This window comes from Cannabis sativa, chromosome 3 (genome assembly GCF_029168945.1).
Source record: "Cannabis sativa cultivar Pink pepper isolate KNU-18-1 chromosome 3, ASM2916894v1, whole genome shotgun sequence".
NCBI lineage: Eukaryota > Viridiplantae > Streptophyta > Magnoliopsida > Rosales > Cannabaceae > Cannabis > Cannabis sativa.
In genome coordinates, this window is record NC_083603.1 from 74119186 (window position 1) to 74134803 (window position 15618).

The window sequence follows — 15618 nt, forward strand, 5'->3', positions numbered from 1 at the left end:
GGTAGAGAGTGAGGAAGGCTCAGTTTTCTGAAGAGAGAAATTTCTGTCAGAAAGGCTTATTGAAAACTTGTGTTTTGACTGAGCCATCACTTTCTATTTATAGGCAACTTATTAGGTTTAAGTTTAGAATTATTTGGCATTAAAATAATGAAAATAATAATTTGAAAAAGCCTTATAAGTGGCCGGCCATAGGTGTTGTAATGGACCCCACTTAATTTTGCAATTTTATCAAATTTTATCTCTATTTTCTCAAAAATGCCAATTTTCCAATTCTAACCTTTTAAATGCCAAAACTAATTATTTAATAATTAAAATACATTATTAAATAATATTGTCATTTAATTTAATTATTAATTAGACATATAAAGTCTATTAATAAATAAATAAACCTAGAAAACTCTTTTCCTTACAATTTCACCCCTGCTTAGTGAAAATTCATAAAATCAGACATAGTCTAACTTTAGAATTATAATTGATCAATCACGAATCAATTAATGAGTCTTACAAGCAGAATGTTCTCAACTAGAATGGGGACCATGGATCTATATGCTGAGCTTCCAATAAGTGAACCAAATTTACCAAGTAAATTCTTACTTATTAATTCTTCGTTGAATCCACTCTTAGAACTTAGAATTGCACTCTCAGACTTATATAGAGCATATTGTATGTTTCACGATACCAATATACTATCTCATTTAACCATTGTTATAATCTTATTGTGATTTAAAGATCCTCTATATAGATGATTTACATCGAGATGGGATTTCTTTACCGTTCTCACCCCTCAATGTATTTTGCCCCTTAAAACACTTAGCTACCTGTAAATGGTGTTTAGTGATCTAATAATTAGTCAGTTAAACAAGAGCTCATCCATTTACTTCTATTTGCTAAGCTCGAAGGGAATCATCACTTAACTTCTATACACCAGTAGAAGCTATAGATTCCATATTTATGTTCAGCACTCCCACTCAATCATACTATCATTTTCCCAAAATATACGTATCACCCTGACCCAAAAGTAGGCTTAACTAATAAATCAAAGAACATGAATAGCACTCCTGAGTTGAGCACAAGCATATCAGGATTTAGATTCTTTTCAATCTTATGATCAACTACTGATATTGACTTGGAAAGATATGTATAACGGTAAGTTTGTAATATCTTAACTTAGTTGCAATATCGGTCCAGTCCAATGTATACTCCATACATTCGAAACTAGTATACTTTACTAATGTCCTGGAAAGAACATAACACTTACTCCAAGTGTAAGTACACATCATCGCTGATTATCACATTAGTGTAAATCCAATCACACTGATGAAACAGGGACCAAAACTTTTGATTCATATGATCACAATCACATTCCACTGTGTTGACGATACTGTAATTGTGAATAAACATATGATCTGGATTTAACTGATTTTGTGTGTATGAATGTAATAAACATATTAAACATATTAAACCATTAGCATGTAAAATTCATGCAAACATCAATCACTTCAAATTTCTTATATTGATAACTAATCAGATTGTAAAGAGTTTTATTTAGGGCATAAAACCTAACAATTAGTTGTTTTCAGAGGGTTAGATATGCTTGTTTATGTGGATTCAAGCTAGTTTGAATGCTTGTTTGAGGGATTTGCTCAAGTTTGAGTTTAGAACTCAAAGCTTGAGCTTTAATGGCAAATTTTGTATCTGTGGTTTCTGGGCTATTTTAATGCTTTGAAAATGTTCTTTGGGGTATTTAGAGCAGGTCTGGAAGGTTTGGTATGAAATGGGTTTGAATTGGTTGAGTTACGAATTTTTGAAAAATTCTGAGGAACCGAATTCGGTTGTGCAACCGAATTCGGATGAGGGTCCAGATTCCCGAACCGAATTCGGTTGGGCAACCGACACGGTTGGGGAATTTTCAGAACCCGTGTTTTTCCTCGTTTTTATGTTTTAGGGGGTATTGCCATGCTTTTTATCGATAGGGAAACTTTTAGTTCCTAGTTTAAGTCCCCGGGAAGTGATTTAGCGTGTCACTTATAGTGTTGTGATTTTTATGGTTTAGGAGCCTATAATCCGCCGCTCACTCGAAGTTCCGGTCGGGTTGACTGCACACCGAATTCGGAATCCAGGTAAGATTAGTATAACAGTATGCATATGTAGATTACATGTTTAGCGTGCATGTAGGAAGCCTATTAGATTACATTAGTTATGTATGTTGGCTTCGAACCATCCAACCCTGTCACGTCGGTACAGGCTGGAGTATGACCAGCAGCCGGAGTATGACCGGTTTGACCGGTCAGGCTGACACTTGGTTGGTGGTTCCGTACTATTGACGTATCCCGTCGGTACAGGCTGGAGTATGACCAACAACCAGAGTATGACCGGTTCGACCGATCAGGTTGTTACGTGTCAATAGTACCGTCCCTATGAACGTTCAGAACTCAGTACCATGTTGGACATGGCAGTAGTGGCTCAGTACCGTGTTGGACACGGCAGTAGCGGGACTCAGTATCGTGTTGGACACGGCAGTTAGGGTTATGATCAGGGGTATGGGTGTCTGATCATAACCGGGATTATGTATGAGTATTATTATGCTTTTCTTACTGAGTCTGTCGACTCACAGATCTACGTTTATGTGTAGGAAAAGGCAAGGCTAAAGCTGATGGACCGTGAGCGAGCTTGTGAAGATTGTACATGTCGGGGCGGTTAGGCCTGGAGCGTACGATCATCGGGACAGCGAGGCTGATTTTTGTAACTGGTCGTTAGACGACATTTATTTTATGTATCAGTTAATCAGTTAAATCTTTTGTAAATGATTTTATAATCGGGATCCCGAGTCTTTTGTAATATTATTTTATAAGTTTAATTAAAAAGCAAAAATTTTAATTAATCACGTTTTTCCATAAACCTCGTTGATTAGCAACGAGCTGCACAGTATGTTTAAAAATCACGTAATACGCCTATGTTAGTTAGGGTGTTACAAAAAGAGAGAGAGTGATTTCGGCCAAAGAAGAGAAAGGGGAAGGCTCAGTTTTTCTGAAGAGAAAATTTTCTGATAGAAAACTAATGAAAGTGTGTTTTGACTGAGCCATCACTTTCTATTTATAGGCAACTACTAGGTTTAGGTTAGGAATTATTTGACATTAAAATAATGAAAATATCAATTTGAAATTCCACATAAAGTGGCCGGCCAAGGTGTAGATAATGGGCCCCACTTGATTTTGCAGTTTTCACAAATTTTATTTCTATTTTCTCAAAAATGCCAATTTTCCAATTCTAACCATTTAAATGCCAAAACTAATTATTTAATAACTAAAATAGATTATTAAATAATATTGTCATTTAATTTAATTATTAACTAGACATATAAAGTCCATTAATAAATAAATAAACCTAGAATCTCTTTTTTTTACAATTTCGCCCCTGCTTAGTGAAAATTCACAAATTAGACATAGTCTAACTTTAGAATTATAATTGATTAATCACAAATCAATTATTGAGTCTTACAAGCAGTATGTTCTCAACTAGAATGGGGACCATGGATCTATATGCTGAGCTTCCAATAAGTGAACCGAATTTACCAAGTAAATTCCTACTTATTAATTCTTCGTTGAATCCACTCTTAGAACTTAGAATTGCACTCTAAGACTTATATAGAGCATATTATATGTTCCACAATATAGATATGCTATCTCATTTAACCATTGTTATAATCTTATTGTGATCAAAGATCCTCTATATAGATGATTTATATCGAGATGGGATAATTTTACCGTTCTCACCCCTCAATGTATTTTTCCCCTTAAAACACTTAGCTACCTGTAAATGGTGTTTAGTGATCTAAGAATTAGTCACTTAAACAAGAGCTCATCCATTTACTTCTATTTGCTAAGCTCGAAGGGAATCATCACTTGACTTCTATACACCAGTAGAAGCTATAGATTCCATATTTATGTTCAGCACTCCCACTCAATCATACTATCATGTTCCCAAAATATACGTATCACCCTGACCCAAAAGTAGGCTTAACTAATAAATCAAAGAACATGAATAGTACTCCTGAGTTGAGCCTAAGCATATCAGGATTGAGATTCTTTTAATCTTAAGATCAACTACTGATATTGACTTGGAAAGACATAACGGTAAGTTTGTAATATCTTAACTAAGTTGCAATATCGGTCCAGTCCAATGTATACTCCATACATTCGAAACTAGTATACTTTACTAATGTCCTGGAAAGAACACAACACTTACTCCAAGTGTAAGTACACATCATTGCTGATTATCACATTAGTGTAAATCCAAAACACTGATGAAACAGGGACATAGTCTTTTGATTCATATGATCACAATCACATTCCACTGTGTTGACGATACTGTAATTGTGAATAAACATATGATCTGGATTTAACAGATTTTGTGTGTAAATGTAATAAATATATTAAACCATTAGCATGTAAAATTCATGCAAACATAAATCACTTCAAATTTCTTATATTGATAACTAATCAGATTGTAAAGAGTTTTATTTAGGGCATAAAAACCCAACAAATAGTTGCATTATAGTTGCATAAATATCTTGCTAACTCTCCAAAACTTGACATATCAATTATTATAAATTGATAATACAATACAATAACTTTTATCATATTAGCAAGTGTTTCATATCGTCAATACAATACATAGCTGTTTAAAGAAATTTTTATAACATATTTAGTTTTATTAATATACTAAATTAGTTGATATCAAGTTGGTTTAAAGAGGTCTAACATTTGTTTCTCCACATATTACTATTAAAGTATAAGTAATTATCGATCAGTGACAAAAAAATACTGACAAATAGTTTCTTATAGATACAAATTCACATTCAACAATTCTAGTTCCAATTAAGCTGCACGTTAGTTGAATAATAGTTTTGCTACTACAATATCATAATATTATAAAAATAGGGCTCAGAATTGTCAAATACGCGACCTAAATAGATAAAACATGATTGTTGTAATATTTATTTGTATTAAATACGTGGAATTATTAGTTGTTCTATGGTTTTATATTTGTTGGCTCGTAACAGATATAATTGTTGCATTACAATTTCATCACAGTTGTTTTAAAGTTGACTTCTTCTTTCTCTTATGACCGTCGAAGTTAAAATTTTTTTTAGGCAAAGATACCTTCGACTTCTTCTTCACTAGACGATGACTACCTTTAGCCATGGGGGGAGCAAAGGTTGAGTCATCATCGTCGATGACTGGGCGTTTCCCTTTAGCCTTGTTAGCAACTGATTTATAACCCATTTTTGAAGCTTTTTTTTACAATGAAGATGGAGAAGCAGAACCACAAGTAATAGCCATTATATATACAAAATGAAAGATATATATATAAAAAATTGAAATCCATATTACATGAAAGTAAATTATTACCATGACTCTGAGGCTAGTTGTTGAAAATATTTTACCAAGATATAGATTTACTAACAAGTATGTTGATTAACATCCTAAATATAAATATCTCTAAAACAATGAAATTAAATACATAAAGGTTTAAGAAAACCTTACATTGATTGCAACAGAATATAATGACTCCTTCCGTTCAAGATCTCTAGCCCTTGATTCCATTCTGTTGTAGAGCATTGTCAAATTTTGAACCTGGATCTCTTTCTCTCCTTCGGGTATGGTTATTGTTGGGCTTTGTACCCTAAATAAAACTCTATTTCAATGTAATCTTTTCTATTCAATTATCAATAAAGAAACAGATTTAATTTCATTACTTGTTTAATGTGTTATTTGGTTCATGTGATCATTTATTTACTTATTTGATTAATAAATTCATCCAAGCCCTTATCACATTGATATTCTTTTTCATTGTGTTGTCAACATAGTGGAAAGTAATCAAGATTGTGTGATTAAATATATTCTTAGATTTATCAGTACACAGGATTTAACTGATATGATAATCTACAACGTATTTTACTTGCACCTTGGATAAGTGTTATGTCATTTTCAGGACATTGGTTAAAGTAAGCTTGGGTTGGATGTATAGAGTATGCATTGGAAGGGACCGATATTGAACTTGGACTAGATATGATAATTTATTGTAATATCTATTCAATTCAATATCACCTAGTTGATCCTAGATCAAATGATCTCAATTCTGAGATGGTTAGGTTCGTTCTCAAGAGTGTTATTTGTGTTTTTTGATTTGTTAGTTAAGCCTACATTTTGGTCCAGGTGATACGTACATTTTGGGAACATGATAGTACAATTGAGTGGGAGCACTAATCATAGATACGAAATCTATAGCTTCTATCCGGACATAGAAGTGAAACGATAATTTCCTTCGAGCTTGGCTAAATAGAGATAAATGATGGAGCACTCATTATAGTGATTATATTAGTTCACTGAAATATCATTTATAGGTTGCTAAGTGTTTTAAGGTTAAAATTGTTGGAAATATTTTACCAGGATCTAGATTTACTACCAAGTATGTTTGATTAACATCCTAATATGAATTCTAAAACAATGAAATAAACACATAAGAGTTTAAGAAAACCTTACATTGGGTGCAGCGGAATATTATGACTCCTTCCATTCATATCTCTAGCCCTTGATTCCTTTCTGTAGCAGAGCATTATCAAGATCTGAATCTGGATCTCTTTCTCTCCTTCTTTGATGCTGATTTTCCATAGTCTTACATACTATGATTGAGGTACCACTTGATGTGTGTTGGCACTACTTTATCACTCAAGGGAATTTTCAAATTAGAAGAGAAGAAAAGAGAGAGAAGGGGCGGCTTGACTTTTCTCTGAAGGAAACAATGTGCAAAGTTATGAGTTTCCTGAAGCCAAAACTTTCTATTTATAGAATGCCCTCTAGGTTTAGGTTAGAATTGTATGGCATTAAAATAATGAAAAAATAAAATGGTAAAGGGCTTTGCATAGTGGGCGGCCAGAATAGGAAATTGGGCCTCACTTTGCAACTTTCCTATTTTGTTATTTTACATTCCCATTTTCTCAAAAATGCCAATTTTCTAATTTAACCATTTAAATGCCAATTCTAATTATTTAATAACTAAAAATAATTATTGAATAATATTCATTTAATATATTTATTAATTTAGACATATAAAATATCTTAATTAATAAATAAACCTAGAATCTCTTTTCTTTACAATTTCACCCTTGCTTAGTGAAAATTCATAAAGTAGACATAGTCTAACTTTAGAATTATAATTGATTAATCAAAATCAGTTAACTGAGTCTTACAAGCAGTATGGTCTCAACTAGTATGGGGACCATGGGTCTATATAACCGAGCTTCCAATAAGTCGAACCGAATTTACCAAGTAAATTCCCTAACTTATTAATTCCTTATTGAATCCACTCTTAGAACTTGGAATTGCACTCTCAGTCATATAGAACGCTCTATATGTCCCACGATATAGACACGTCATTAGTTATCCATTGTTATAATCCTAATTTGATCAATGATCCTCCATATAGATGATTTACACTGTAAATGAATTAAATTACCGTAACACCCTACAATGTATTTTATCCTAAAAACACTTAACCCTGTATAAATGATATTTCAGCTAAGTGAAATGAGTACTCCACCATTTATTTTCATTTTGTTAAGCTCGAAAGAAATCATCCTTTACTTTCTATTCGCCAGATAGAAGCTATAGATTCCATATTTATGTCGGCGCTCCCACTCAATTGCACTACCGTGTTCCCAAAATGTACGTATCACCCTGACCCAAAAGTAGGCTTAACTAACAAATCAAAGAACACGAATAACACTCTTGAGATTGAACCTAATCATATCAGGATTAAGATCATTTGATCTAGGATCAAGAGGTGATATTGAATTAAATAGATATTACGGTAAATTTTTATATATCTAATCAAAGTTCAATATCGGTCCCTTCCGATGTATACTCCATACATCCGATACTGGTAAACTTTGCCAATGTGCTGGAAAGGACATAACACTTTTCCAAGGTGTAAGAATACCTATCGCTGATTATACCATGTCAGTCTAAATCCAGTGTTCTGACAAATCATGGAATAAACTTTCGAACATATAATTAAGATTATATTCCACTGTGCTGACAACACTATAATCTTTAACAAATTCATATGTTCTATACTTAAATAGAATTCATACAATATATATATAATCATGAAATAAATCATGTGAACCATGCAACATAAAATATTATTTCTGATCTTTATTAATAAGTAAATCTGATTATATTGAAATGGATTTTATTTAGGGCACAAAACCCAACACTGACAACACTATAATCATTAACAAATTCATATGTTCTGGACTTAAATGGAATTCATACATTATATATATAATCATGAAATAAATCATGTGAACCATGCAACATAAAATGTTATTTCTGATCTTTATTAATAAGTAAATCTGATTATATTGAAATGGATTTTATTTAGGGCACAAAACCCAACAAACTCCCACTTGCACTAATATAAAACAAAATGTGCATTTCAAATAATCTCAACACCTTGATATATAAATCAAGTGTAGTAGTAGTAAACTCCTCGTAATAGGATCTGACAGGTTGAATTAAACACAACCTCTTCTCCACCATTACTCTTCCTTAATCACAAAATCCTTGATAATGTGAAATTCCTCTCTATATGTCTACTCTCTTGGGATACTGGATTCTATACTTTTGGCAACTACTTCTTGGTTATTCAGGAAGTAACACTAGTAGTTAAGGCAAGTTAGAACGGTGCCACAAATGGATAGAACTTTCCTTAGACTGAATAAGTACCTTTCTTGCAACTTTAACATTCAGTCTCTTTCTGGTAGACTAAGAGACTTCAGATAGGTTTTTACACTTCTCCAAAATCACTATTCCACCCCCAGAGTAATCACCATTTTATTAGCAGACTTTCTAGCACAAAGGCAAGTCTGGAAATTTGATGTGGTGTAGTCTAAGAGTTTTAAACACACCCTTATTGACTAACATATAGTTCCTCTTCTTAATCTTAAGATTTACTTGATTGTCTTCCAATGTTCCTCTCCAAGATTAATCTGATACTTACTCATTACTCCCACTCAACAGCAGGTGTCTGGTCTAAGGCATACAAAAGCATATCTGAGACCTCTCACTGTTGATTTAAGAAATTCTTTCATGGCTTTATCTTTTCTAGAATAGTTGAGACTTTTCCTTAGATAAATAAAATCTATGCTTAGAAGTTGTGAAGCTTCTATAGATTGCCATTGGAAAAAAAAATGCTTCAGCATCTTATTAAAGTAAGTTGCTTGCATTAGAGTAAGTAATTACCAGGTATACCACAAGCCATAGGTTTAGATAAACTCAATCCTATAATACTAGGAACAGGAAATTTTGTTAAGTCCATTGAATAGACTTATTAACAAAATTTCCTTTTATGTCCTTGTAATAGAAAACTTTAGGTTACTCCATGTGAATGGATCAAACTATAGTTCTCTTGGCTTTTCTTCTTAGTTTCTTATCTTGACAATCCATTACTTGTTTAAACTCACAATGGATTTTAATCACTAGAGTCTTCCAAGTCATAAGAAGGTGAGTTCCTAGAAACTCTCCCACTACGACAAGGTACCGTGAATTATGTCTAAGAAAACTAAATGGTATTGACCTCTTCGGTTGTGTCAAGACAATAGAGGCAGTGAGATCATCATATGTCAAATAAGATGATAGAACACTTTTGGAATCAAGAAAAAAAAATTATCTCCTTTACTTGCTACTTTATTTTCAGACTTAGTCATTTTCTTAGAAAAGTAGTATTTGTTTAAACAAACACTTTCTTATCTAATGACTATGGGATGGTCCACCCCTAATCACTTAGAATAGCTAACAAACATGCAAACCAAGGTTAGCAGTTCTAGCTTTTCTTAAGATTTTGATTAGGTCATCCATGAATCTAGTAGTGATTCACATTAAGTATACAACCATTGCATCATTCTGAAATTATATTACCATAGAAGGATTTAGGCAACGACTAGTAACTAATTATCAATATGCAAATCGAATTTCTGGGGAGGTAAGTTTGGATATAATTCAAAAATCAAATTAATGATCTTTGAACTGCATATCAACTAACTATTTCTCCATTCCTATCAGTTCGCAAGATCTTTAACCATTTACCTTTATAGTTTTTCACCATTGCTAGAAATTCATGAAATTTTTCAAACATTTCAAATTTCTTTTGCATAAGGTAAAATCTAGAGTGATTGTTTTAAGAATACAACGAAAACTCATATCCATCCCTGAATGTACATCCATCTGCGAATGAGATGAACTTACTTTCAGTGGATATAGGCATATTAACTCTTTGCAGAGATTAATCTTGTCAAAACCACTATGAACAAGATACAAAAGCCATAGATTTATAAAATATGAGGTTGTATCTTTTGATGAATTAGGTTTAGTTACATCAAAGAGTTCTTAGAATAGTGCAAGTGGATCCTGGTCACAGAATACTAAACTCATATTCCATACTAACATACAGTTTGAATCCATTGATAGAAAATGGTTATTAAACACTTGTGAAAGTGTAACTGTATAATGGGTATTTCTTTCTTGGACCACCACTTCTAATTTAACTCTAAGTTGATTTGCCCATACAAGTAGGAGATTTCTAAGATTGAGGATTTATATCATTTTGGGATAGAATTTCGGGAATATAATCATATTCATCATTTAATTTCTTAAGAGAAAATATAGAATGACTTTATATGATTTATAGACCATTCATCCAATGATATGTCATTGAGCTAATTCGAAATGAATAAGCTATGAGAAATTAGGATAATTTCGTTTTAAATAAGAATCCAACGATACTCCGATTAGCGAGAGTCAAAGTAATCTTATTTATACAATCTTCTTGTTTCATATTGTAAAATACTAGTCCAAGGTGTCATCAATTGATGAGCAGCTAGATGTTGCATATACAATATTTATCTTTCGAGATCTAACACTATTATGTTTGTCTAATGGTGAAAATCCATTAGGGATTTATCTCATTAGAAAAACAAACCAAGTTAGACCAACAATGAAGATTCGAAATTAAACTACAATTTAATAACAGAAAATAATATGGTTCAATATAAATTCATACACAATTCAGAAATTATTAAACATATATCAAGTAGGAATGACAAGTGAAAATACTAAAACATTCAATCCTAAATAATTTCCAAGGTCTTCAACAAACTGATATCAGTGTCCCGTTTAGGCGAGAGTCAGTGATACCATCCATTGAATAGAGTTGTCAGCTCATCTAAAATAATAAACATTCTAGCAACCTTTTATTCGATCAAGATTGGAATCCAGCGTTGTCCCGTTTAGGCGAGAGTCAAGGCTATTCTATCTTATGAGCTTCCACCATTGTTTCATATTTTGTAAGTCAAATACAGTCGTCACCATTAGGGTGATCAATACCATATAAAACACTTGCAAATATACTTATCTTTCGAGATTAAACGGTGCTAACTTGCTAATGAACGTTCCTCCATTAGGGAGAATTACTCACTAAAACAAAAGCTGTGTAAAACCAACAATGGAGATCGAATGTCCTAATAATAATAAAGCTCATTATTTAAAGAAAGTTGTATTTTTTTCTTAAACTTATTTTAATTTATTTATTTTAAATATATATTTATTTAATTAAAATTTTCAATTTAGAATGAAAAATTCTAAATATAAATTTTAATGTAATATTTATAAATTATACTTAGATGGATATGAAAATAACGTGAATTATTTCCATCTTAGTAATAATTTTCATAAATATTTAGAAAAATATGTGTTGCTTCTAAATTCGCCCAATATACGTGGACCAGTCAAGAGGGGACACGTGGATCAGATAACTTGGAAAGATTTGCTAAGTCTTTTTATGCCACCAGGAAGCGCTATTCGCATGGGTCCCGGAGGATACACCCGGAGTACAAGGTACTCCGGGAAGCTAGCATAGCATGAAGGCAATCCGGGATGTGTCAGGTCTCTCCCGAGAAATCAAGTCGCATTTAATGCTGCATGGGAGGAAGCGTGTTGGGACTGTAACACGCAATAAAGTCTGACAGCACAACCCCCGAACAGCAGCGCCACAGTAATGATCATTTAAGTCTAGCGACGGCTACTCTGCGAAGAGTCACGTCAATCATAAGACAAAAAGGACATTCTCCATAAAAACCCTACAGCACCTAGGGATTTGACCATGCATCACCCATGGTATATTCATCGGAAATGCCCAACTTTATGGATACTTACAGACACATGTGTAAGAACAATTCTAGGGATTACCCCACCAAAACACTATAAATACCCCCTCAAAGCTCATTTAATGGGGTCGGAGAATCTTGGTTGCAAAAGAGCAAGAAGAGAAAAAAACTCACCAAGAACATTCTCTGTATTTAAGAGAAAAACATTCTCTCAAGTGTAGAATCTGTATTAAACACATCCATTGATAGCAGTGGCTCGTGGACTAAGGCTCATTAACGCCCCAACCACGTAAAAAGTCTTCATCTCACTTTCTTACAGCTCATTATTATAATTATATTTTAATAGTTGCCGAAAACCTCGGTCAACAATATGCAATTTAAGTTGTTTCAAAATTAATTTAAATTAATTTACAACTCAAATTTAATTTTCTATAAATATATATTGCATTTCAAAAAATGAAGTGTATAAGAATACTACTTTCAAAAATGCTTTAAAATAAAATAAAAAATAAATCCTGGAAAAATGATCTTAATTTTATGTTGGCCAAAAATTAATTAATAAAATTAATTTACAACAAAAATATAATTTTCCTATTTAATTAAATATTTAAGAAAATTTTCAAATATTTAAGTATCATGAACTTAAATATTAATTTTCTATTTAATTAAATACACTAAAAAAATACTTCAAGCAAAACAGATAATATCTATCTAGACTTTCATTGACTAATTTATTCAATTTCTAATTATAATATATTTGAGTTCATTTATTTTAATTAATCATTAAATGAAAAGATCATTGATTTAAGTTGGTCCAAAATTAGAATAAATAATTTTCAACTTTAATCTATTTTTCAAATAAAATTCGAAATTTTTGCATTAAAGAAATGCAATTTCGAAATTTTGGGAAAAAGATTAATAAAATAAAATAAAAAAAAATATATTTTGAAAATTATTCAAATTTAAGTTATTCTAAAATAAGATTCCATACTTAAGATAATTTTCAACTTTAATTAAATGTCTTGAAAATAACAATATTTAAGTATCATGATGAAAATCAACTTGGATATTGAAATTTTCAATTTAATTAAATGTATTAAATTCAAGAAATAAATAATTAAGTATAGAGGAAACTTAATTATTAATTCTAGTTTAATACTAGGAAAATATACTAAACTTAGATTGTACCAAAATTAATTATGAAACAATTAATTTCATAATCAATGATATTTTCCTATTCAATATTAGAAATAATAACTAGTACTAGAAATAACTATCTAGAATATATATCATTAACTAAGTGTTTTTCTAAAATGAACTTTAAAATATTTAAATGAAAAATAAATTTCATATACTTTAAAAGTTAATTATGTTGCTAATTCAATTTTAATTAGGTTAGACTAATATAATTAACCTAATACAATTATTTAAATAAGGCAAATGGGCCTTCACAATTGGGGTAGTTCATGTGAGGAGGAGCTGGGTTCAGTATGTCGTACCCACTTCTATTGGCCCCCAACTCTCACACAAGGCCCAAAAGAGAGGAATTTAACCTTAAAATAAACAATTGTTATTCATTGAATAAGCCCAAATCTAATTGGGCCTAAATAAAATTACTTATGTCAAATTTTATTTTAGCAACCTAGTCCATTTACTTAGTAAAATTTAAATGGGCTTCCTATATGCATCTAAGCCTAATAGCAAACATATAGGCTCACACAGGTCAAATAATTTGGATGGGCCCTATCATGTTACTAGGTTTACACAGATGAAAGAAGTACAAAAAAATATCTGTTACAATTTATGTTGCTCAAGAATTCGCCCAAAATATGTGGACCAGTCAAGAGGGGACACGTGGATCAGATAACTTGGAAAGATTTGCTAAGTCTTTTTATGCCACCAGGAAGCGCTATTAACATGGGTCCCGGAGGAGACACCCGGAGTACAAGTTACTCCCGGAAGCTAGTATAGCGTGAAGGCCCTCCGGGATGTGTCAGGTCTCTCCCGAGAAATCAAGTCGCATTTAATGCTGCATGGGAGGAAGCGTGTTGGGACTGTAACACGCAATAAAGTCTGACGGCACAACCCCCAAACAGCAGCGCTACAGTAATGATCATTTAAGTCTAGCGACGGCTATTCTGCGAAGAGTCACGTCAATCATAAGACAAAAAGGACATTCTCCATAAAAGCCCTACAGCACCTAGGGATTTGACCATGCATCACCCATGGTATATTCATCGGAAATGCCCAACTTTATGGATACTTACAGACACATGTGTAAGAACAATTCTAGGGATCATCCCACCAAAACACTATAAATACCCCCTCAAAGCTCATTAAAGGGGGTCGGAGAATCTTGGTTGCAAAAGAGCAAGAAGAGATAAAAAAAAACTCACCAAGAACATTCTCTGTATTTAAGAGAAAAACATTCTCTCAAGTGTAGAATCTGTATTAAATACATCCATTAATAGCAGTGGCTCGTGGACTAAGGCTCATTAACGCCCCAACCACGTAAAAAGTCTTCATCTCACTTTCTTACAGCTCATTATTAGAATTATATTTTAACAGTTGCCGAAAACCTCGGTCAACATTTTGGTGCTTTCATTGAGAGCTGAGGAAAGCTACTTCACAACAAGCATTTAACTTCACGATAATGGTGGAGACAAGAGCTACACGTCATCCTCGCCCTCTAGAAGACGCTCAAGATCCCAATGAGGAAGATGTAGCCTCAAGGGCAGCAGAGGAGTCCGAGGAAGAAGAAGAAATAGTTCCCGATGAAAACCACGAGGAACACCTCGACGAGTACGCTTACGATGATGGAAGCTACCAAGAGCTGGTGCTCCTCAGACAAAAAGCTATCGATCATGAAGCTGAGATCGAAGCTCAGAAAGTGCAAAATCAAAAGATGCATGAAGTGATGCTAGCCATGCAGAAAGCCATGGAGGCAGCTGGCATTCACGTGCATCCTAAGGCGATGGCCGCTGGACTCGACGGGGAGCCAGCGACGTCTTCGCCTAATTCCCAGCAGCAAAGGCCTAGGGAACCTAGCCCTATAAGGCACCCTGCTGAGGAGAACCAAACAAAAAACCCCACTTCTGCCCCTGGTAGAAAGAAAAAGGCGCAGGATCCGCGAAAGGTCCGCTCGGATTTCCCTAAAGGGAAAGGTCCGCAGAGGGGCAAGCCCCAAAGAGGGAATCTTGGCCCTCAGGATCGAGGGGACCGGAAAAGCGTTTCCGTGCACCAGGAACCAGGGGGTAGAGGAAGAGGAGGGCAGAGATGTCCACCCATTGATCTGAGAAATCAAATCAATGGGAATCAAGGTGACCTCCGGGATCACCTTGACCAAAAAAGATACAGACCCGTAGCCTCCTCGGGCATCAGAACGAAGGGAT